Below are 23,269 nucleotides of genomic sequence, written 5' to 3'. Positions count from 1 at the left end.
TCCTCCCTGGGTCTGGGCCTCCCCGGGGCAGGAGGGGATGGGGAAGGGGAAGGCAGGTGTGAGGCTCAGCGAGCCCCTCACACACTGTGGCAGACAGCAGAGAAAGGCCACCAGCCCCCCGCACACGGTACACACTCCCCACAGCAAGGGTGACACTGGTAGAGACAGAGGTTCCCAGCGTGCACAAACGTTCCTCTAAAGAAAAAGCAACAACATCAATATATGAAACGCAGGGCTCTTCATGCGTTTACGACAGGGCGTCCTTCACCCTGAAGGTGCCGGCGAGCATCAAGACTGCAGAGCCAGCCACTGGGTGCCGCATTCCTGCTGGCTCAGGTGGGACCTGTTTCTGTCACATCTTAAAGGACGATGCTGGGAAAGGCTGCTCTTGCCCTGGCAGGGCTTAAAGGTGATGAGATGAGAAAGGGGTGAAGCCATCTGCGCTTCAGAGGAAGCCTGCCTTTCCTGATCACGGAGGAACCAGATCTGAATGTTTCTCTGCTCAACTGGGAGGTTGGGACTCGGTTTTGACATTCAGGGATCTGGGGCATCTGTGGCCAGGAAAGACCTGTCTGGGGAAGGGGTGGAGGGGCGTCCTTCACCTCTCATGGCCCTGCCATTGAGAGAGGGGCTTCTCCTCAGTGGCTCGCATGGAACACCAGCATCAACATCAATCCCATGAAACATGCGCTCTTCATGCATTTATGATCGGGTCTCCTTTGCCTTTAAGGTTCCAGCAAGCATCAGGCCTGTGCAGAGGCAGCACTGGGTGCCACGTTCCTGCTGTCTCAAGTGGGACCTGTTGCTGTCACATCTTAAAGGACGATGCTGGAACGCCAGCCCTGCCACTCTCGCTGCGTGATTTCAAACTTTTTTTTTTTTTTTAATTTTGAGACAAGGTCTTGCTCTGTTGCCCAGGTTGGAGTGCAGTGGCATGACCTCGGGTCACTGTAGCCTCCACCTCCCTGGTGGCCCAAGTGATCCTGATCTTCCCATCTCAGCATCCAAGTAGCTGGGACCACAGGCGTGCACCACCTTGCCCGGCTAATTTTGTCTATAGAGAGGAGGTCTCACTATGTTGCCCAGGCTGGTCTCCAACTCTTGGGCTGAAGCGATCCTCCTGCCTCTGCCTCCCAAAGTGCTGGGATTACAGGCATGAGAGACCATGCCTTGCCAGATAAATTAGTTAAGCTTTCAGAATCTCCATTTCTTTCAAAGCCTGTAAAATAGGGAAGCAATGTGCCAGTGCCTGGCCTTGAGAAAAAAATAAGACATCATTGTAACACGTCCTATGTTGTGACTGGCATGGTTGCCCCAACTCTAGGAATTGGGCTAAACACGCAGCTACATTTCTAGAAGCTTCTCCTGGCCTCCCTCTGACAAGGGCACCAGTCTTGTCCCAGCCTCCGTCTCTTTTACCAGGTGGCGTCCCTAGTCATGCTCTGCTCTGCGGCCTTCACGCCAAAGCTGGTCCCATCCCTCTCCTGGAAAGGCCCTCTGTGACTCTCCCGTCATGGGCTCAGTCCTACCTCCAGGGAATGAGGTTCTGTGTCCAGCTCCCCTCCCCTTCCACACGCCCAGCAGCAAGCATCATCGTCCTTCGCCCTCCCTCCACCCATCTCCTGCCACCTGCTTCTTGACATCCCATTCAGAGCCCATCCCAGCACTCAGCCGCCATGTCTGTGATGGCCTCTTTGATCACAGGGGCCATTTCCTTCCATGCCATGTCGTGGACTCCGGTCCCACTCTAGATGCCAAGTGCATCTGCACAGAATGAAGGACTCTAAGATGGGGCATGCCAGGCTCCAATTCAGGAGCTGAGAAGGCTGGGTCCCTGCCCTAGTGCCCTGTTCTGCTGGGCACACAGCTCTGGGCTGCGTGTTTCTGATGATGATACTTGCTGCTGGGCGTGTGGATACCATCAAGCTCTGCCTGAGGGAGCTCATTCCCAAGCAGGCCAGAGGCAGCCAGGGCCCTGTCCTCTCTCCTCCCTGCTCCCCACGGGTGGACCGAGCGCCACCCTTGGGCTCAGACAAGACGGTGGCAACATCCCAGCATGGCATCCCTCCTCCTGCAGAGCTAGGCTTTGCTAGTGTCCTTGTGTCCTCACTCTCTTTTGCATCCTCAAGGGCTTCCCTAAGTGGCTGCGGTCACCAAACTGTGCCCTTGGAGCAGCACCGGGAGAAGGAGAACAGGCAGCCCCTGCCCCTGCGGCTGCCCCGCGTGGTGCCACCCACATGCTCGTCCCTTTCGAGGCCCCTGCAGCCCAGGCTGTTCCATCTCTTTCTGTGTGGGTCAAAGCCTAAGGTGTAAAAAATAAAAAATAAAAAATAAAAGACTGGCCACACACAGTCTCCCCACCCCCAGGCCGCAGTCTGCACTGCTGCACCAGAGGGCCTTGGCCCTAACTTCCTGGAGCCTCAACAGCAGAGGTGCATTCCTGAGTGCCAGACTAATTCCAAAAGATGGTGAGAAAGGACTGTTTTATAGGAAAGGGGTGAGATAGCAAAGGCACGGAGGCAAAACAAAACAAAAACAAACAAACAAAACAGGCTGGGCACAGTGGCTCACACCTATAATCCCAGCACTTTGGGAGGCCCAGGTGGGTGGATCACCTGAGGTCAGGAGTTCGAGACCAGCCTGGCCAACATGGTGAAACTCCCGTCTCTACTAAAAATACAAAAATTAGCTGGGCATGGTGGTGGGCGCCTATAATCCCAGCTAGTTGGGAGGCTGAGGCGAGAGAATTGCTTGAACCCGGGAGGTGGAGGCTGCAGTGAGCCGAGATTGCACCATCACACTCCAGCCTGGGCAACAAGAGCGAAACTTCCTCTCAAAAAAAACAAACAAATAAAGAAAAGCATCAGGTTAGTTTGGAAAATAAGTCAAGGGCAGACTGTGTCAAGGGGAGACGGAAGGGCTGCGCCAGGAGGGGCGCAGGGACAGCCTGGTGCCTGTCACACTCTACAACCGGCACCTTTTCTGGGAGCTGGGGAAGGCTGTTGGAACAAGGGAAGGACTTTGCACGGGGACCTTAAGCAGGACACAGTGAGGGACGGAGGCTGGACCAGAGGCAGGGCATGGCTGGGATGAAAGCTGAGCAGCCCAAGGCTCCCAAGAAGCAGCCCCAGGAAGCAAAAAAGAGCAGGGTAATCCCAGCACTTGGGAGGCCAAGGTGGGCAGACCACCTGAGGTCAGGAGTTCGAGACCAGCCTGGCCAACATGGTGAAACCCCGTCTCTACTAAAAATACAAAAATTAGCCAGGCATGGTGGCGGGTGCCTGTAATCCCAGCTGCTCGGGAGGCTGAGGTAAGAGAATCACTTGAACCTGGAAGCCAGAGCTTGCAGTGAGCCAAGATTGTGCCACTGCAGTCCAGCCTGGGTGGCAGAGTGATACTTCATCTCAAAAAAGAATAGAAAAGAAAGAGCAAGGCTGGAGACTGGGGGCCACAAGGGCGCACTCTTCCCAACTGGGCACAGCAGGGCAGGAGCTGATAAGCTCCCAGGCAGAGGCAGTAGGAACAGGAAGTGGCCGAGAAGCAGCTCTGGGACTTCAGAGGAGCCTGCGGGTTGTCCCCAGTGTGAGAGCTGCCAAGAAGAGCAGGGGCTTGCACAGGGCCCTTGGATTTGGCCAGAAGGAGTAAGTCGCAGTGGCAGTGCGGCTGGAGAGGCTGGTTCAGAAACCCAAGAGGACGGAGGGAGGGAGGCTGGCAGGTGTGGACAGTTCCCCACCAGGTTGCTGCTGATGGGGCCAGAGTTGGCCTGGGGGAGATGCGGGGTGTCTGTCTGCTTCCTGCTTGCTGTCTGAAGCATCCCAAAGGCCGGAATGTATCTGCAGAGGAGCTCACAAAGGGAAAGACCCCAGGAGAGCAGCCAGCTTATGGGACAGCCCGCAGGGCCCAGGGCAGGAGGAAGGAGCTCAGGGTGGAAGCCTGAGGTCCTGTCCTGGGGAGGGCAACTGGCCAGCTCCCAGGACGGAGCCCCGCTGTGGTGTTGGGGTAGATGAGGAGGCCTGTCTGGGTGGGCCCTGAGGCCAGCCCCTGCTCAGTGTCCACAGCTCTGTCCTGACCACGGTCCCTGCAGAAAGGGTGGGTGCAGTCAGATGCCGCTTCCTTACAGCATCCTGGAGGCACTGAGGAGTGTCGCCCACGCCATGTGACAGTGGTCAAGAGATGAAGGACCTTGCCCAGATCAGACAGTCAGTCAGGGGCACAGAGGGCTGGACCCCACCTCCCTGGGCCCCTTGACCAGCGCCCTGCGGGCCCAGGTCAGACACTTGCCCTGACAGCCCTAGCATGGAGGAAACAGGCTGGAGGCCAGACAGGTGACCCTGGAGCTCAGGTCAGAGGACTGCGCCCCTGGATCTATCTTTTCCAGTCTACTGGGCACAGCAGAGAGGAGAAAGCAGAGAGCATGGCCACCCCACAAAGTGGGGTTCAGGTTCCATCAGCTCAGCTCTGGCCTGGCTACACCCCAGCTGCCTCCTGTCCCCTCCCTGAGGACTCCATGGCTCCAGAGGAGTCGAGGGAGACTGGGCCGGCAGTGGGTCTCTCCTCAGGCCCAGGCACGTTGCTAAGGTAGGGCCCAACCTCCTGACCTAGCCTGCTCGGGCCTGGCCCTCAGACTCTCGGCTCCTCTGCACTTGGCCTCTCAACCCTGCCTGGCAAGGAGGCCGTGTCTCCAAGGCTGTCCTGTTTCAGATCCACGCACCTGCTGAAGTGCTGAGAAACTCACCTCACCCCTTCCTCACACAGGACACTCAGAGAGTGGCTTTGGAAATGAGCGGGAGCCGGGGCAGAGGGGCAGGACCAGTGCCCAAAGCTGAAAATGTGTCCATTTTCAAAGGCCAAAGGCAAATGTGGGACAGAACAGCCCCTTCTGCCCTCAGCCACCAGGGCCCTTGTCACACTCTGTGGGAGGCTCCTGCTAATGGAATGAGGCCACTCACAGAGCTTGTTCAATTAGCTCTTGCTGAAAACTGCTAACGGGCTTTGATAAGAATTGCTCCCAGCCAATTTCAGCCTCATTTCTTCTGCAGACCAAATTTTCCACACTTGGGCACACGCTGCCTGTAAGCTCCAGAGCCCTGGGCTCTGCCGAGGCCATGAAGGCAGCTGCTGGGCCTGTCTCAGAAGCTGTGTACCCAACCATGGCCCGTTCTCCATGGCCGGGAAGCCCATGGGGTGCAGGTGACGGCCACCTTTACGTAGAACCTGCTGTGTTCTTAGCAGCTGGAAATTGAGTGTAGTGTGGTGGAAACCGCAGAGCCCCGGGAGGCAGGGGTCTACGGAGCACTGAATTGAAGGCTGCTGGGGAAGGAAAGTGGAAGAGATCTTGGTGGCAGCTCTGTTCCAGGCCAGGCCGGGTGGGGCTGGGAGCCTGGGAGCTGGAAAGTGGAGGCCTGGAGAAAGGGAGCCGCAGGCAGAGCACCTTGCCTGGGTGGGGGAGGGGGATGGGAAGAAAGTGCAGCTGCTTGACTGATGGATCCCCACCCACAGCTGGCCGTGCACCCTGCTGCCAGTCTCCAGCAGAGGGTGCCGTGGCCTCTGGGTGGCCCACCAGTCACAGCTCGGGCCTCTCGCTGACCCCTCTCCTCCTGGGCACACTGCAACCTCCTGAATGCATTGGACGTTTCCATGAAACCACAGGGAAATGAATAGGGCCCAGTTCACAGGCATGGAAAAGCCCAGAGGAGAAGGCCTCTGGAGCCAAACATCACATGCCTGCAGGGGAGGCCAGAGCCAGGTTTCCTAGGCTGGGAGGCTCAGTCCACGGCAGGGCCTTGTCACTACCATCATCCTGCTCCTGACTGCCGAGAGCGCCTCCTCCCCTCTGCCAGGATCACAGCAGCTGCAGAGCCCAGGGTCACCCATCTGAACCTGGCTCTCCACCTGCCCGGCCAACCCCCAGGGACAGAGCCTTTCCCCTGGCCTGCTCCCTGCCCCTAGGCCCTGAGGCTGGTCACAGGCACAGGCGCACACGCATGGCCCCCTGCAGCCACCGCCTGGCTGGGCTGGGACACTGTTGCCACCTTGGAAGCCTTGCTTCCAGGCCCCCACTTTGCCTCTGCCTCTGTCCCGCTGCAGTTGGATGAGGGCAGAAGCGGCACTCAGGCCCGCGGCACGGCCTCCCTGATAAGGCTGCCCCCTCCTGGTTGCCTCGGGCTCAGGCCCTTTCCTGTCTGAGTCACCCAGGGCTGAGCAGGGTTGCTTTTCCTGCTCTTGGTTTCCTGTCACTGCTGAAGGCGCCCTGTGCAGCCTCTCCTTTGCTGACGCTCCTCCCACCCCACAGAGACGCACTGGGCCCCTGGGTCAGGAGGGCAGGGCAGAGTGGGCCACGGGCCATGGCAGCAGTGGGATGGGGAAGGCCCCTGCCCCTCAGATGCCTTGGCCCACGTGACATCATGGCCCCTGGGTGCTGGGCCTCAGGTGAGCCTCTTTCTAGACTGTTCCAAGAGGGAGTTTTTGTGCTGAGCTCGGAGCTGGGCAATGAATCCAGGCATCCCTGATGTTTTCCCTGGTGAGCTCCATACAGTCGGAGAAACCTCAAGAAGTCCCCAGGTCAGTCCCCCGCCCAGGCCTGAGTGCGGCCTAGGGTCCTTAGCAGGCTGGTGCTCTGCTGGTCCTTGGCTGTCACACTGAAGGCTCCCTGGCCTGCGCAGGCTCTCACTGGCCTGCTCCTGGCCTCAGCCCTGCTCCCTTACCGGGCAGGAGGAGATTGGTTCCTCCTGCCTCTGTTCCTCAGGGACCCCTTGGGGCCTCCTCATGGGTGACAGGCACCTAGACCTTTAAGAACCCCTGGATTCCCATGCTGCCCCCTCTGCTCCCAACACCCAAGCCCACCTTCTCCACTCAGCTCCCCGTGGGGCTGTACAGGCTAAGTTCAGCCCAGTCCTAGGCATCCTCCAGGTACTGACTCACGGAGCTCCACAGCAGCGTCATGCAGTAGGGGCTATAATCACCCCCTTTACAGATGGGCAAACTGAGGCACAGTGAGGTCCCCTTGAGGAGTGAGCCCTGTGTGTTTTGTGTGTGCACGTGTGTGTATACACGTGTATGCATGTGTGCATGCACGTGTGTGTATGCACGTGTGTGTGCATGTGTGTATGCATCTGTTTGTGTGTATGCACAGGGGGCGGGGGCTGAGGCCCTGCTCTGTGCCAGACTTGCTGCCACTTGGGATTTTCACAGCATGGCCTTATACAAACCCTGCAACAGCCCTGAGAGGTTGGTTGGTCCTGTTATTATTCCCATGTTACAGATGAGAAAACTGAGGCCCAGAGACAAGAAGGGCTCCAGCAGGGTCACTCAGCAGGTGTTGGGAGGAGAGGACTCACTCCCTGCTCTGGGATTCCACTGGCCTCCATGGGGCTCTGTTCCCAGGTGTCCCAGTGGCCCCAAACACTCCATGAGCCTTGATCCTGCAGTCCCTGTCCATGCCACTGTCTCCTAGCCCTGCCCTGTGGGGTTCCCTCTCTTTAGGAACAAAGCGGGTCCCCTTTTACTTTTTTTTGAGACCGTGTTTCGCTCTTTGTTGCCCAGGCTGGAGGGCAGTGGTGCGATCTCGGCTCACTGCAACCTCTGCCTCCCGGGTTCAAGCAATTCTCCTTTCTCAGCCTCCCGAGTAGCTGGGATTACAGGCGCCCGCCACCACGCCCGGCTAATTTTTTGTGTTTTTAGTAGAGACGGGGTTTCACTGTGTTAGCCAGGCTGGTCTCGATCTCCTGACCGCAGGTGATCCACCCACCTTGGCCTCCCAAAGGCGGGTCCCATTTTTAAGAATTCCACAGAAGGCTGGGCGCAGTGGCTCACACCTGTAATTCCAGCACTTTGGGATTACAGACCTTGTCTGAAAAAAAAAAAACAAAAAAACAAAAAAAAACAGGAATCTCAGATTATCAAACCTCTTGAGGCTAGGAAGCCAAACCAAGACAGACTTTAGATTTTTTTCTGCAGTCTGAAGTTTCCTGGGCCTGCCAGGAAGTGACAATTTTTAGTTGCTCACTGTAAGGCTGGGAACCCCAGAAGCCAGGCATTCTATGCATATTCACAAATATATTGCAATCAAAGCTTTGGTAATATAGCCAATGTTTCCAATTGTATGCTATATAAAAAGAGAGCAAATTCTTAAACTTCAAATAACCATATTGTCATAAGAATACTCATGAATAGTGTCTGAATTTTGGAGGGATCCACTCTTGCCTGGATGACAGACCAAGACCCTGTCTCAGGAAAAAAAAAAAAAAAATGAAAGCTTCAGTTTAGATGGCTGTTAAACACAGAAGTAAAAATTAATGCTTCTTGTGGATTTACTAAAAGCAGATTTAGGCTGGGCGCGGTGGCTCCTACCTGTAATCCCAGCACTGTGGGAGACTGAGGCAGGCAGATCACCTGAGCTCAGGAGTTCGAGACCAGCCTGGCCAACATGGTGAAACCCCATCTCCACCAAAAACACAAAAATTAGCTGCGTGTGGTGGCACGTGCCTGTAATCCCAGCTACCCGAGGCTGAGGCAGGAGAATCACTGCAACCGGGAGGCAGAGTTTGCAGTGAGCTGAGATTGTGCCACTGCACTCCAGCCTGGGCGACAGACCGAGACTCTGTCTCAAAAATAAATAAATAAAAATAAAAGCAGACCTATATTTCAAGGAAATCTTGTTGTACTAACATAGGGGACCAAATTTTTAGTTTTTAAATCAGCGTAGGTTTGTTTTGTTTGTTTTTTACTTCTCCTAGAGCCTTCAGATGAGAATACCAGTGTAGTTTTAATATGAAAGCTCCATCTTTAGAAAGACTCGTGAATAATTTCCTTCTAATTTTAGCCAACTTGATCACATACAAAAATTCCTTTCCCAAATTCATCCTTCCCCAAAAAATGGGAAGACATTAAAACAGTGATCTTTGTTCATGTAGTTCTTTGATAAATAAAACTAGTTGAGTATTGCTGGTTTATTGAAAGCAGCTCTGTTTTATACATATACATACATATATACATAGTAATGAACCAAATACCTTTTAGTTCATGTGATTTAACTATATCTCTGATAAATAAGCTGGTTTTAAATTGGTTGATAAAATAGAAATACCTCAAGCATTTCCTTTTTTTTTTTTTTTTTTTTTTTTTTGAGACAGAGTCTCTCTCTGTTGCCCAGGCTGGAGTGCAGTGGCGCGATCTGGGCTCACCGCACACACCTTTCATGACTTAGCACTTCTATGACATGCTTAGGCCTCTGCTTTAACCTAAACTTCCCCTTTCTTAGCTAACAAGTCATTTTACTTTAGGACACAAAAACTTACAAGATCCTTTCTCATTCCAAATTATTCTTTTTTCTTTTAACTGTACTTATCAAAAATATATCTTCATACCTTTCTTCACATTTCTGTCCTACTTACGGGTTCCTTTCTATCCTGTTTTTATTTCTTTCATAAATCCATATTTTGGATTTATGAAAACACATTTTGGCCAGGTGGAGTGGATCACACCTGCAATCTCAACACTTTGGGAGGTGGCCACTTGAGCCTAGAAATTCGAGACCAGGCTGGGCAGTGTAGCAGGATCCTATTTCTATTTTTTTTTAATTTTAAAAAAGTTAAAATAATTTTTAAATATACAAAAAACTCATATAAAACAAAAACATGTTTTTACACATTTTAAATAGTTTTTCTCATCAAACATACATATTCTGTACACTTTGTCTACAGAATTGTATAAATTAATTAGAATTTTTAATTCTTAGCAACCTTAATTTCTAGTGAAAACCTAGGAATCAAAAAATGTTTAAATGACTGTCACATATTAGTATTTTACAGATGGGAACCATTTATAATTTTAGAAACATGTTTCCCCATCACATAATTTTTATGTGTATTAACCCCTATAAATTTGGTAGTTCCATAAAACTGAAGAAGCCAATGGTGGCTCACGCCTGTAATCCCAGCACTTTGGGAGGCCGAGGCAGGTGGATCACGAGGTCAGGAGATTGAGACCATCCTGACTAACATGGTGAAACCCCGTTTCTACTAAAAATACAAAAAATTAGCCGGGCGTGGTGGCGGGCACCTGTAGTCCCAGCTACTCCGGAGACTGAGGCAGGAGAATGGCGTGAACCCGGGAGGCAGAGCTTGCAGTGAGCCGAGATCGCGCCAGTGCACTCCAGCCTGGGCGACAGAGCAAGACTCGCTCTCAGAAAAAAAAAAAAAAAAAGAAGCCAAAAACAAACTTATATTTGTGTTCAGCAATTTATGTTTTTGTGTTTTCTCTTACTTGGAAATGACCAATATATTTAATGAGTATCTGTCAGTTAAGATAGCATAACATGACTTTAAGATTTCAAAGTCTGGCCAGGCACAGTAATCCCAGCACTGGCCAGTGCTGTAATCCCAGCACTTTGGGAGGCTGAGGTGGAGGACTGCTTGAGACCAGGAGTTCGAGAGCAGCCTGGCCAACATGGTGAAACCCCGTCTCTACCAATAATACAAAAAGTAGCTGGGTGTGGTGGTGCATGCCTGTAATCCCAGCTACTCAAGAGGCTGAGGCATGAGAATCACTTGAACATGGGAGGTGGAGATTGCAGTGAGCTGAGATCACACCACTGCACTCCAGCCTGGGCGACAGAGGAGACTCTGTCTCAAACAAAAAAGAAAAAAAAAAAAGAAAAAAAGATTTCAAATTCTATGAAAAGCTCATTTATAGACATTCATCCTATTTACATTTACCTAATTTATATTTTTAACAATTATACCTCCACTAATTATGAATACTGAGATATTACACAAAGCTAGTACTCATTTCCGGGTATTTTCTTGTTCACTATTTTCATAGCCTGTGACTCTCAGGTGTTCACTTAAGAAGCTTAAATTTAAATACATGGATATTTTGCCAGTAACTCCTAAGACAGAGCTGTTTACATTAAACCAGCAATACTAAATTAGTTTTATTTATCAAAGAACTACACAAACAAAGATCACTCCGTTTTTAGGTTGGGTTTAAAGTTTTTTTATGACCTTAGGCCAGGCGCGGTGACTCACGCCTGTAATCTGAGCACTTTGGGAGGCCGAGGTGGGCAGATCACTTGAGGTCAGGAGTTCGAGACCGGCCTGGCTAACACGCTGAAACCCCGTCGCTAATAAAAATGCAAAAATTAGCAGGGCATGATGGCACATGTCTGTAATCCCACCTACTCAGGACGCTGAGGCAGGAAAATCACTTGAACCCTGGAGGTGGAGGTTGCAGTGAGCTGAGATTACACCACTGCACTCCAGCCTGGGCGACAGAGTGAGACTCCGTCTCACAAAAAATAAAAAATAAAATACAGTTTTATGACCTTGAAGCATCTAGCAGAGACACGTATGATCCTAACTGACCCACAAACCCAGGGGAAAATGTACACCGCAAATGCTAAAGACGGATGTGCGTGGTGGCTCACGCCTGTAATCCCAGCACTCTGGGAGGCCGAGGCGGGTGGATCACTTGAGGCCAGGCATTTGATTAAATTAAATTAATTTTAATTTTAATTTTAATGTTTTTTGTCTTGAGGCCAGAAGTTTGAGACCAGCCTGGCCAACATGGCAAAACCCATTCTTTACTAAAAATACAAAAAAAATTAGCTAGGGGTGGTGATGAGCACCTATAGTACCATCTACTCAGGAGGTTGAGGCATGAGAACCACTTGAACCTGGGAGGTGGAGGTTGCAGTGAGCCGAGATTGCACCACTGCACTCCAGCCTGGGTGACAGAGAGAGGCTCTGAGAGAGAAAAAAAAAAAAAAAAAAAGAAAGAAGGAAGGAAGGGAGGGAGGGAGGGAGAAAGAGAGGGAAGGAATGAAGAAAAAGAAAATGCTAAAGATATTTCTATTTTTATTTTATCAACAAATTTAAAACCAGCTTATTTATCAAAGATGTAGTTAAATCGCATGAACTAAAAGGTATTTGGCTTCACTACTATGTTATATATGTATGTATATGTAATATGTATACATGTATTTATATATGTATGTATCTACACAGGTGTGTGTGTGTATATATATATATATATATATATATATATATATTTTTTTTTTTTTTTTTTTTTTTTTTTTTTTTTTTGAGACGGGGTCTCACTCTGTCACCCAGGCTGGAGTGCAGTGGTACAATCACAGCCCATGGAAGCTTCTACTTTCCAAGTTAAAGTGATTCTCCTGCCTCAGCCTCCCTAGTAGCTGGGACTACAGGCACACACCACCATGCCTGGCTAATTCTTGTATTTTTTTATAGAGATGGCGTTTTGCCATGTTGCCCAGGCTTATCTCGAACTCCAGCTACTGGGCTCAAGCAGTCCACCGACCTCAGCCTCCCAAAGTGGTGGGACTAAAGATGTTTGACACTGCACCCTGCCTATATACATATTTTTTTTAGAGATGGGGTCTTGCTATGTCACTCAGGCTGTCCTTGAACTCCCGGGCTCAAGTAATCCTTCTGCCTTAGCCCCCTGAGTAGCTGGGAATACAGGCATGCTCCACCATGCCCTGCTCACTATATATTTTAACAAGTTTAATTAATCTAAGTTAAACTGAATAGAATTCCTTAAGGAATTTCTGGCCTATTGTGCCAGATTTCAAATTGGAGACATAACATACAACATGCAAAAACATACATAAACATAGATACACACAAATAAGACCTTATGGCTTTCATTTGAGTGTTTCAGTCATGAGACAGCAAAACATACTAATACAGACTCACAGGTTTATAAGACACAGTAGGATCCAAATGAGATTTCTGAGAAAATGGGAGAGGTCTCAAAGCTAAACTTTAAGATTTGCATTTGTCTTTATGAGCAATCTTATGAGGGCTGTGAACCAAAATTTTGGGTAAAGCAGTTTGGTTTTCTTTTTTGTTTGTCTTTAATTTTTATTTCTTCGATCGTACCTTTTCCCTTTTTCAGTTTCAAATGAGTTTAGGGGTTAAATATTAAATGTTTATATTTTAACTAGGACTGCCTGGATTTTATAAGAGAAAGAAAATCACCAAGCAGTTTTGAAGTCCATAACCAATTGCTTTTGTTTGCCACTCTTATTTGCTTGACAGTTCCACGCAGGTAGGGAAGCATTTTAGCAGGTTTTTTTTTTAAGTTCTTCTGGCCCTGTGTAGCAGACAAAGCAATTTTTATGCTGGGCAGAAATCCTTTTTATTATTGCTCTGAGCTCACAATTTTGACCTCTTTGATCTGAGAGCCTAATTTTTATAAACATTTCTCTCGTTCTATTCTTTCTAATAGCAGTCCTTCCATGGACTGGTCCATCACCCAAAGCAACTGTTAGACAGGCAAACCTAAATTTACATTTCCAAAAGGCATCTACAACAGCCATGGAGCTGTTGTAATTTGTAGAACCATTAATTTGAAAACCTTTTAAGACCTCTTCCTTATTGGTTTTTATCTTGGCTGGAATGTGATATTGTGGGTTTATCTTAATACCAGCAGAAATGTCAGCAGATTTCAAGTAGGCAGAAAAAAGAGAGAGAGAAGTAGAGAACTTAGAAGGCTCTCCATTTAACTCTGTAGTTGGCAATTTTAAAATTCAGTATAAGGAAAAAACAAACTTGGGGAGTTCAAATGATTCCTATCGTGCCACTGATTTTAAAATGTACATGAGGAAAAGCCATGTAGCTGGCTGTTAATGTTTGAGAATGCCATTCTTATTAATCTCGAGAGCAAAGAAAATCCTATAAATCCTGGAGTTTGCACAAGTATTTAGAGGTAGTGATGCCCTAGTTTCTTTTAATTGGCTATCTCATACCCATCTTTTTAAATTGTTTTGTTGTTGTTGTTGTTGCTGAGACAGGGTCTCATTCTGTCAACCAGCCTGGAGTGCAGTGGTGCGATCACAGCTCAATATGACCTCCACCTCTCAGATTCAAGCAATTCTTATGCCTCAGCCTCCTGAGCTCAAGCAATGCCCCCTACCTCGGCCTCCCTAGTAGCTGGGCCTACAGGCATGGACCAACATGCCTGGCTAATCTTTGTATTTTTTGTAGAGACAGGGTTTTGTAATGTTGCCCAGGCTGGTCTTGAACTCCTGAGCTCAAGCCATCCTCCCACCTTGGCCTCCCAAAGTGCTGGGATTATAGGCGGGAGCCGTTGTGCCAGGCCTGCACTCGACATTTATTTATTTATTTATTTTTAAATGTTTCCTATGGTACCAAATCATTTATGTTTATTTTTGCTATCAGATGATCAGAAGATGTTCACAAGCACGAAAAAAAAATGAGCCAAATCATTTACAGACGTGGGAAACCAAACCAAAATCAGAGTGCTCACAAAATTTCAACCAAGGTGTGCACATCAAACAAAATATTCAGCCAGGCATGCAGAAACAAAAGTGAATTCACCAGAAAAGTCTTGCTGCCTAGACAGAAAATAAATTCTGTAGAAACCAGAGCCCTCAAACCAGAAGGGCACTTCTGTTTATACCAGAAGGTGCTTGCTAAAAGCAAAGAAGCAAATAAAAAAACTGGCTGGGCACAGTGGCTCACCCATGTAATCCCATCACTTTGGGAGGCGAGGTGGGCAGATCACTTGAGGTCAAGAGTTCAAGATCAGCCTGGCCAACGTGGTGCAATCCAGTCTCTACCAGAATACAAAAATTAGCCGGACATGGTGGTGCACGCTTGTAGTCTCAGCTACTAGGGAGGCTGAGGCACAAGAATCGCTTGAACCTGGGAGGAGGAGGTTGCAGTGAGCCGTGATCCTGCCAAGCACTCCAGCCTGGGCAACAGAGCAGGACTCTGTTGGGTGACTGAGCAAGACTGTCTCTCTCTCTCTCACACACACACACACACACACACACACACACACACACCCCAACCAAAAACAAAACTCCAACCTCTATACTCCCAAGAAGGATGCAAGGTCCTTTGTTTAAGGGAGGCTTATAACCAAAACAGATCCAGGATAAAGTAAAAAGGAACTGACCAAAGGAGGGAGTCTGAGTATTCAAGGAGATTCACCAGAACATGAAGGGGTGGGTTGCCCCTCCACACCTGTGGGTGTTTCTCGTTAGGTGGAACGAGAGACTTGGAAAAGAAAGAGACACAAAGTATAGAGAAAGAAAAAAGGGGGTCCAGGGAACCGGCGTTCAGCATATGGAGGATCCCACCGGCCTCTGAGTTCCCTTAGTATTTATTGATCATTATTGGGTGTTTCTTGGAGAGGGGGATGTGGCAGGGTCATAGGATAATAGTGGAGAGAAGGTCAGCAGGTAAACACGTGAACAAAGGTCTCTGCATCATAAACAAGGTAAAGAATTAAGTGCTGCACTTTTGATGTGCATATACATAAACATCTCAATGCCTTAAGGAGCAGTATTGCTGCCAGCATGTCCCACTTACAGCCCTAAGGCGGTTTTCCCCTATCTCAGTAGATGGATATACAATCGGCTTTACACTGAGACATTCCATCGCCCAGGGACGAACAGGAGACAGAAGCCTTCCTCTTATCTCAACTGCAAAGAGGCGTTCCTTCCTCTTTTACTAATACTCCTCAGCACAGACCCTTTACGGGTGTCAGGCTGGGGGACGGTCAGGTCTTTCCCTTCCCATGAGGCCATATTTCAGACTGTCACATGGGGAGAAACCTTGGACAATACCTGGCTTTCCTAGGCAGTGGTCCCTGCAGTCTTCCGCAGTTATGTTTCTCTGGGTACTTGAGATTAGGGAGTGGCTTGAGATTAGGGAGTGGTGATGACTCTTAACAAGCATGCTGCCTTCAAGCATTTGTTTAACAAAGCACACCCTGCACAGCCCTTAATCCATTTAACCCTGAGTTGACACAGCAAGTGTTTCAGGGAGCACAGGGCTGGGGGTAGGGTTACAGATTAACAGCATCTCAAGGCAGAAGAATTTTTCTTAGTACAGAACAAAATGGAGTCTCCTATGTCTACTTCTTTCTACGCAGACACAGTAACAATCTGATCTTTGTTTTCCCCACAAGAACAGAAAAGCAACTCCTGGAAAGGCAGTCTGCAGAGGGCTCAGTCAATGCAGTGTTAGATTCCAGGAGACACTGATTCATCCAAGATGAGTTCACTTCAGTCCCACTTCTGACACCACTATGTGACATTGCATAACAGATACAGGAAGACCCTAAAATAAAATGAACTTTCTTTGGAAATAGGTACTGCAATGGAAATAAGCAGGCCAGAGGAAACTATGTGTGAATTTAGAAAGGTGAAGGAAGACAAAGGTTTTTAAAGAAAAAAGGAGGAGGATCACAGGATTGTTTTGAGATATTCATCCTTGGCTACAAGGATCAAGGATATGAGTGGCACCAGTTTGAGGATGGACAGGCAGGTGCTGGGCAGATGTCCTTGCAGAAGTATTTTTTGGTGAAAGGTTGTGAAGGCCATTATGCAAGCTGGTTGTTTGCAGTCTTCTGTGATAGTTCTTGTTATCAGGTTTTGTGCATGATAAATCCCCTTCACGTTCCTGGCTTTACTTCTCAGGGTTTTTAACAAAAGGAACTCTGTTTTGATTCTGACGAGGTGCATAGGCTGGGTGACTGGGATCTGTCGTTAGTCAGGGGCTAGGCAGCGAGTCAGATTCTGAAGCCCTCACGGTCTGTGCCTGGCACCCCCTCGGGCCTTCTCTCTCCAAGGCAGCTCTGGCTACTCTACCCACCCGCCCACCCTCACATCAGGTATCCAGCTGCGTCACTCAGGGCTTCACTGGGTGTCGCCAGGCACTGCTGTGGTCTGCCATGCTCTTGCATATGAGTCATGGGGTCACCTGGGCAATCAGGGTGTATTAGTCCGTTCTCACCCTCCTATGAAGAAATACCTGAGACTGGGTAAATTATAAAGAAAAGAGGTTTAATTGACTCACATTTCCTCATAGCTGGGGAGGCCTCAGGAAACTGACAATCATGGTGGAAAGCACCTTCTCGCATGGCGACAGGAGAGCGAATGCGCGCAAGTAGGGGAAATGTCAGACGCTTATAAAACCGTCAGATCTCGCGAGACTCACTCATTCTCACAAGAACAGCATGTGCGGAACCAGCCCCATGATTCAATTACCTCCACCTGGTCTCGCCCTTGACATGTGGGGATTATGGGGATTACAATTCAAGGTGAGATTTGGGTGGGAATACAGAGCCAAAGCATATCACAGGGGTAGGGGAAGCCCCCCACAGTGAGGGAACTTGAGCCTGGACCACAGACATCACCCATTCACCCACAGCCTCAGCTTCCCTTTTGGGGAAACTGCAGAGGAGCCAAGGAGCTGGGCCTCAGACCCTTCTTTATTGGCAGTCTGTGCAGGGTGACCAGGACTGTGTGGTCAGAGGCTAAACCCACGTCACCTCCTATAGGCAGTGATTGCTGTTCTCTGGGACAACCGCCCATTGGGACCATGGGGGCCACACTCACAGCCCCAGGCCTGCTTCTGGCAGGGCTCTGCGTTGTTCTCCGTGGATCAGAGGCTGGGGGAAGGGGGCGAGACAACCAGAAGCCCAGACACCCCGGGGAGAGCTGATCCTGGACAGGGGTTCCGAGGAGGTAAACGTAGCTCCCTGGTGAAGGTGCGCTCTGCGCAGGCGCTGTGCGGGCCGCCCAGGCACTCCGTCAGCGCCCCCTCAATCCTTAGGAGGAGTCCTCCCTGGGTGGTGCTCCAGGGCTGTGGGCTGGACCATGACGGCCCCCAGCTGCGTAGCTCCAGCTCCTTTCTAACCGGTTGGTGGGCGGTTCCGAGTGGGGACACGGGATCGGAAGGGACTCCTGCCGGGTGTAATCGCTACCCTCACTAGTCCCGGGATGCGACTGGACCCGGAGTCCCCTACCGCAGCCCGCGCACGACCCTCGGAAGCCTGTCTCCGCGGCCCCCGACCCAGGTCCCCGCTGCCGCCGCGCTGCCAGGTAGCCAGAGGGTCGCAGGAGGAAGGAAGGGAGCGCGGGACGGGCGGAGGAGGGTGGAGCCACCGGCGCGTCCCCTCCCTCGGGCAGGCAGGCAGGCGGGCGGCGGGCTGGGGCGGCGGCAGAGAAGGCAGCGGGAGCGGGGAGACACCGGCCGCCCGAGCCGCTTCGCTCCTGCTCAGGCAGCGGCTTCGGCCCGACCCGCTCCGCCTCTGCCAGGCTCCGGCGCACACCTGCCACGTAAGTGGCGCCTGAGTCCCTGCAGCCGCGGCCACTTCCGTCACCTTCGTAGCCGCTGCGCGGAGCCTCCCGGCTTTGTTTGCGTCCATCCGCCGGCTGCGACTCCCAGGCTCGGCTCTGAGGCTCCATGGACTGCGCGCCGCGCCCGCATGGCTCTGGGCTCGCCCGGCCAGCTCGCGCCCCAAAGTGGGTGAAACTTCGCCCAAGTGTGGGTTCTAGAGAGAACCTGTTGAAGCCAGGAGTGGAGCGGAAAGGGGATAGAGACGGACAGGTCTCGGGTTCCCCATCACTGCCGTGCAGGGGATGGGTTGTGTATCCGCGACCCTGGAGCAATAGCGCGTTCCCCTTGGGAAGGGGCGGGTGCGCCGGTGGGCCACCGAGCAGAACGAGCCAGCGAGCGGGTTTGAAGTGGTCGATCCCGCAGACTTCCACGAGGACAAAATTTGGTGCTTTGGCCGTTTTGCGAAGCGTCTGTCTGTGTCCAGCTCGGAGAGCTGAAAGTGCCGCATAGACGCGCCCCTGACCGCACCTCCTCACTCCAGCCTCTGCTCCTTCCCCCACCCCACTTGGCCTTGGCTAGGACAGGTCGTGGACAAGAAAGGCGAAGGTAAGAGAGATGCAATGAAGGCCCCCTACGTGCCAGGCCCCGTGCCCGGCGCCTCCCCCTTCCCATAAGAGGCCTCCCAATCCAGCATCCGACACGTGTGTGCAGGGAGGAGGACAGGGGAGAAGACTCCACTGTGCACGCGGGGATGGTGGCCCCGCCAGACTTTCCTCGTCCCTGGTTTCCGCAGTGAATGAGGCCGGCAGCTGGGGCCTCTGCACCCAGGCCTGCGTCTCTCCTCGCGGTGCCTGGGAGCCCCGTCGGGCTGCTGCGCCTCCTGAGCCTGACTCTGCTCTTCCCGCAGCTTTGGCCCCCCGGGGCCATGCAGAGGCCCACTAGGAGGCCAGCGGCCGCGCGCATCCCATAGCCCAGGTGGCCCAGGGCTGCAGCGCGGCGGCCTCGGTGCCATGGAGCCCGGTATTCGCTGACGGCGCACTACGACGCGTTCCAGGAGGTCAAGTACCTAAGCTGCTGCGGCGCGGGGATCGTGCAAGGGCCTTTCTGCCGCCCAGGCTTCTCTCAAGGAGCAGCGCCACCAGGACCTGGGCTGCCGCGCTGGAACCCTGCGTGAGGTGAGCCTGCGGTCGGGGCTGGTGTTCGCCGCTGATCTCTGCGCCATCCTGGCGGCTATGCTGGCGCTCAAGTACCTGGGCCCGGTCGCGGCGGGCGGCGGCGCCTGTCCCGAGAGCTGCCCGGAGGGCAAGGCCTTAGCGCGCGCCGCCGGCTTCCTGGCAGCCAACCTGGACGCCAGCATGGACCCGTGCCAGGACTTCTACTTTTTCGCCTGCGGCTGCTGACTGAGGCGCCACGCCACCCCCAACGAAAAGCTCACCTATGGCACCATCGCGGCCATCGGCGAGCAGAAAGAGGAGCGCCTGAGGTGCCTGCTGGCACGGCCCAGGGATGGGCCCGGCGACGCGGCCCAGTGCAAGGTGAGCGCCTTTTCCCGTTCGTGCCTCGACATGCGCGAGATAGAGCTACTGAGTCCTCGGCCCATGCTAGAGGTCATGGAGGACTGCGGGGGCTGGGACTTGGGCGGCGCGGCGGAGCGTCTGGGGGTCGCGGAACCTCAACCAGCTGGGACCTCAACCAGCTGCTGTACAAGGTGCAGGGCGTGTACAGTGCCGCCGCGCTCTTCTCTAGATCAGCCTAGATTACAGGAACTCCTCGCGCTACGTCATCCGCCTGAGTGCGATCCCCGAGCGCCCAGCCAGCGGCCGCAGACCCGGGGCGTGGCCCTGACTAGGGGTCCCTGCGCGTGGGAGGAGGGTGCGCAAGAGGAGAGAAAGGGAAAGCAGGGGAGGGGAGCGCTTGGCGGCAGAGCGCGGGAGGAAGGCGCAAGTAATTTCCCTGGGTTAACTGAAGTGTTCAGCGGAGCCGCGGGAGCCGCAATTTCCCAGCCCTCTGGAAGGCAGTGAGGGCAGGGAGGGAGGGACGCGCCGGCGGGCTGGGCTGACATCTCCGTGAGGGCTGGGGCTGGCGCCAAAGCCAGGAACCCCAAGGGTCAGTGCGGCACTGCGCAAGTGCCCCCGACAGGTAGGGAAAGTGCAGGCTTTCAGGGGTAAGCTGAGACAGTCAGGGATGGGGCTTTGGTCATCTCGTCTGGGTGGAAAGAGGGGCTGGGGTCTGCGTGCTTCTGGGTCTGTACCCATGGATGTCTGGTCGCTCTCTGGGCATTGGGGTGAAAATTCCATCTGTTTGGGGAGTCTGGCATGCGGATCTCTGACCTCTGGCCCCTGTCTCCCTCCCTAGATTGACCAGGATGGGCTCAATCTGCTAGAGAGGACTCTGTACCTCGCTCAGGATGAGGAGAGTGAGAAGGTGCTGGGGCATGGGATGGGGAGGCAGGGAAGGCCTGGGGCCCCAGGATGGGTGTCCCCAGGCTAGGCCTGTCCCTGTCCCTGTCCCTGGATGAGCCCCTTCCCGTGGTGCAGATACTGGCAGCACACAGGGTGTTCATGGAGCGAGTGCTCAGCCTTCTGGGTGCTGATGCTGTGGAGAAGAAGGCTAAGGAGACCCTGTGGCTGTAGTGGGGGCAGCTGATGACAGGGGACCATGGGGCAAGGCTGGCTCAGCTCTGATCGCTACCCCCACCCAGATCACTGTGTCAGAGTATGATGATTTCCAGCGAGATGTCAGCTCCATGTACAAAAAGATGACGCTGGGACAGCTGCAGAAGATCACCCCCCCATGTGAGTGTGGCCCAGGCCCCTCCCCTGCCCCCTGGACTTGCCGGCTGGGTGTGCCATGAATTTCCACCTCTACTTCTGTCCAGTAGTCACACTAGAGGAGGCAGCACTCAAAAAGGACCCAGAGCCCGGGTATCCGATCCTAGCTCTCCCCTCTGCTTTCCGAGGCCCTTGGCAGGGCTGGGAGCTTCCTGAGCTGCAGTTTCCTCACCTAGGGATGGTTGGAAAGAGAAAGTGTGGCTACAGCTCTGCTGTCCCTGGGCCACCCTTGGGAGAGCCTCGTGGTATCTATCCACCATGGGGAGGAACAGAGGCCTTTGCAGGCCAGCTCTGAGTCAGACAGTCACCCTCAAGGACAGACGCTGTCTCCCCATGGCAAGTCAGGAAATGATAGAAGCCCTGACCCATCAGCTTCAGGGGCTGGCATCAGTAGCGAGAGTGTCCTGCTGTGTCATTGAGCTCAGCACACTCCAATTTCAGCCTCCACATACCTGGGATGACCTCCTGCCCCTTCTTTGAGGGACTATCTGGGTGCTGGGTCCAGCCGCAGGCTGGGTAGTACAGGCGGGGGTGGTGCCCTTGGTGGCCCATATGAATGTCTTTCTGGACACCCCACTGGCTTCATCTGGCCCCCAGGGTCCTGCATAACTACCTCGTGTGTGACGTGGTGGTCCTGAGTGAGCACCTGTTCTCACCATTCCATGAGGTGCTGCACAAGCTGGCACAGGAGATGGAGGGCAGCAGCAAGCTGCAGGAACTGGCCCGGGTCAACCTGGGCCAGGCCAACCACCACTTTGGCATGGCGCTTCGTGCCCTCTTTGTACATGAACACTTCTCAGCTACCAAGGTGGGCTGCCCTGGTTTAGGGTGGGGAGGATGGTGCTGAACTGAGGGTGGAACCCTCCCGAGGCCATGGTCCTAGCATGGGGAGCCCCAAATGTCCCCCTGCAGGCAGGGGGACCAGGCCCTGCTTAGGCCTCAGCCTTTTCTGAGGCTCCAGTCTGCTCCTCTGCAGGCCTCCTCCTCCTGGTCTGTCAGCGGTAGGTGGCCCTCCCCGCCAGGCCCCTGCCCACCTTCTCAGCCATGCTCAGGAGGCATCTCCTTAGGGATGCCCATGGTGGTTGCTGCAGCCATTTCCTCTTCTAGCCTGTGAGCTTATTGTCGGAGGGGAAGGGTCTGGATCCCTACCTCCAACATGTCCTCTTGGTGCCTAGCACCGAGCTCTGGGCTTAGGAAGTGGTGCTGAAAGACTCCTTCATGCCAGGAGTGATGGACCAGAGTGAAAGGCTGCTGGGTTGACCCTTGCTCCCTGACCCCTGACCCTGCATGTGTGGCAGCTGGTGGAAGACGCCAAGTACATCCTGGGCCAGCGCCTGGAGGAGCTGGACTGCATGGAGACCAGAACAGCTGCTGGGGCCGTGGTGAGGGGCCCCCAGTGCCATCTGTTGGTCCCATGCACATTGACTGATCACCTACTATATGCCAGTGAAAGAGAATAAAAGGGACAAAGAGGACTTCGTGGAGTTGAGCAGGCCTGCCTCCCCCACCGTGAAGCCCACTCCTAGGCTGGCCTAGTGCTCCTTTCCTTGGTGGGCAGGGGGTGGGCAAGGATGCTGTGCCCTGAGGCCCTGTGCCACCTCACCAGCCCTCCGGCCCGCAACTTCAGTACATGGTGGTGATGGTCGGTTACCCAGACTTCCTTTTCAAACTGGGTCTGTGGACAAGGAGTATGAGGTGGGACTGTGTCCCTGCCTGCCCAGCCTGACCACAGCCCTTCTGCTAATGGCACCTGGGAGGGCAGGTGGCCTGCATGGCCCGGTTGTGGCGCTATCTGCAGCCTAGCCCTGGTCTGCAGCTGAGTGCTGCCCGTGCCCCTCATAGTTTAAGGTCCGTGGGAAGACCTACTACAAGAACATCTTGAACAGCATCTGCTTCAGCATCCAGCTCTCAGTCAAGAAGATTGGGCAGGAGATGGACAAGTCCATGTGGGTGCCTGGCCCAGAGCTGGGGTGTCAGAAGAGGGTCATGAGGCAGTAGCCGGGAAGGTGGTGGCCCAGCCCAGAGGTGGCACAGAAGATGCATTGTCAGGAGATGGGTGTGGCTGGGCTGCCAGGAATGTCCTGCCATCCGGGCTCTGTGACCTTTCTACAGAGGTGGTTGTTCCCCTGACAGGTGCTCATTGCCTTCTATCTACCCAGCAAGAACCAGATGGGTTCGGGTTGTGTTTCTATACCTATTGGGTCCAAATATAGGCGGGTCTCCCACTTGACCACACCCTCCCTATAGTGTAACCACAGAATGTCCTGCAGTCCAGGCTCTATGACCTGACTTCAGTGATCAAGACATAACATACTC

General features: G+C 52.9%; 1 pseudogene; it reads left to right on the top strand.

Annotated features, from left to right (window-relative positions):
- Positions 1-18,248: 18,248 nt before the first annotated feature.
- Positions 18,249-23,200, top strand: LOC115933791 (endothelin-converting enzyme-like 1; annotated as a pseudogene).
- The last annotated feature ends 69 nt before the right edge of the window (positions 23,201-23,269 follow it).

The sequence above is a fragment of the Gorilla gorilla genome, chromosome 11 (genome assembly GCF_029281585.2).
Source record: "Gorilla gorilla gorilla isolate KB3781 chromosome 11, NHGRI_mGorGor1-v2.1_pri, whole genome shotgun sequence".
NCBI classification, from domain to species: domain Eukaryota; kingdom Metazoa; phylum Chordata; class Mammalia; order Primates; family Hominidae; genus Gorilla; species Gorilla gorilla.
The sequence above is the reverse complement of the archived record's forward strand: the minus strand, read 5'-3'. Positions and strand labels throughout refer to the sequence as shown.